Raw genomic sequence first — 1,952 nt, 5'->3', positions numbered from 1 at the left:
GTGCGATGGGCGAGAATGGACAAATGGCAGAGACAGTTTGCGAGGTGGATGATCATGGAATCTTCCAGAAACTTCTCTTGTGACACTTGCCTCTCTGAATTCACCCAGGGATGAGTAAGAGATCATCAATCTCCAAGCATGAACAATTTTGTTGGAACTAGCTTGGCATTTTCCTTTTCCTGTACTAAAAGTAGAATCCACACTTGTCACATCCTACACACACAAACATAGTCCATAGTTTAAACCAAAAATAAAGGAATATGCAACAACAATCCAGAGAACATGAAACAGCTGGTCTCTACAAGACCCTTCTCTCTAGCTATAGTTGAACATTTAAAAAATAAGGCTAGATATACAAAGGAGTAATTAGTCATAGTTCTGTGGGTTGTATATATAAGTTGTTGTTTCCAATCTCTCCAATTCTCAAGAACTGTAGACTTAAATAAGGCTGGCCTTAATCCTGTGCCACACCAAAGAAGGTCATTGCAAGACCTCACCCTACAAGGGACTGTCTAGAGCAGGACTAGCTCTTTGATTTCTTGGGCTTTTGTAATAGCTCGAATGTAAATTGTCCTTGGGGTAACATCACAAAACTGTAAAAGTACTTTTGGGCATCGTGTGTAGCGTTGTCTATTTGATGAGTAATTCTATCATGTTCTATCTTGTATGTGTGAGTGAACATGATCCATGTAACTCATAACTGATTATTGTAGGCAACTGCTAGAGACTAACTAGTACAACAACCCCATGTCAAAATAGAAGCAAATTACTCTATCCTACATTATGAAATTTCCATATGAACCCTTAAGTAAATATTTGATTGTATTTTCTTCAGAATGGAAACAACCCTGTCACTTGTGAGACGAAACCACCCCTTTTCTGTAGGTTTCCACGTTCAGCGCTGGTGCTTGGCTCATGATCAACTCGCAGTTGGATCGCCCTTCCCTTTTGGCACAAAACTGCTCTAGAATCACCAACGTTCGCAACAATGACCTTTTTGCCATCAATCAATATGATTGTGATAGCCATTGAACCACCTAGACCAACCTTTGAAGTCTGCTCAAGAATGGCCTTGTCTATCTTCTCATAATCTTTAACCATGCCTTTACAAGGATCAGACCAAAATTCATCTTGAAATAAAAAAGAAAGAGAAATAATGTATACATATATTCAAAATATGTCGAAGAAAACATGTATATGACAAAATTCCACGTACTAGCTTGGGGTTGTTAATTTCATGCCATACGTTCAATTGAATAAAGTTACTTTTGTCTGGTGACCATTAAAACCCATGGCCCAACATGATATGGAGCCTGAACATTACTTAGAAAGACACTAAATGTTGCCGAAATACAACAATCTTGTATTCCATAGTCTACAAAAATCACCTCACTTAAGATATTTCGAAACAAGTTCTTCTGCAAGTATGAGGCTACATTGTCACCTAAGTGACCATCAAAGATGGCATACAGATCCAACTCAAGGTCTCTAATTTTCCGGAATTCGGCAATATGATAATCCTCCATAGGATGAGTTGACTTTCCCTTCACTACACTGAATCCATGAGCTTGGGTTGTTAATTTCATGCCATACATTTAATCGAGTAACATTTCTTTTGTCTAGCAACCATCAAAACCCATGACCCAACAAGATATGGAGCCTGAACTTACTCATAAAGACACTAAAAAGTTGTCGAAATACAACATGGCCCAGCAAGATATAGAGTGTGAACATTACTCAGAGAGACACTAAAAAGTTATTGAAATACAACAGTCTTGTATTCCATAGTCTACAAAAATCACATCACTTAAGATATTTCAAAACAAGTTCTTTTGCAGGTATGAGGTCACATTGTCACCTAAGTGACCATAAAATATGGCATACAACCCCAACTAAAGGTCTCTAATTTTCTTCCTCCATAGGATGAGGTGACTTTCCCTTCACTAGATTGA

At 38.0% G+C, this 1,952-nt stretch overlaps 1 pseudogene; it reads right to left on the bottom strand.

Moving 5' to 3' along the window:
- Window positions 1–831: 831 nt before the first annotated feature.
- Window positions 832–1,595, bottom strand: LOC149204713 (putative protein phosphatase 2C 9 pseudogene; annotated as a pseudogene).
- Between the last annotated feature and the right edge of the window lie 357 nt (window positions 1,596–1,952).

The sequence above is a fragment of the Pinus tabuliformis genome, chromosome 1_2, assembly GCF_031772625.1.
Source record: "Pinus tabuliformis cultivar Carrire ecotype Pingquan chromosome 1_2, CPIR1, whole genome shotgun sequence".
NCBI lineage: Eukaryota > Viridiplantae > Streptophyta > Pinopsida > Pinales > Pinaceae > Pinus > Pinus tabuliformis.
The sequence above is the reverse complement of the archived record's forward strand: the minus strand, read 5'-3'. Positions and strand labels throughout refer to the sequence as shown.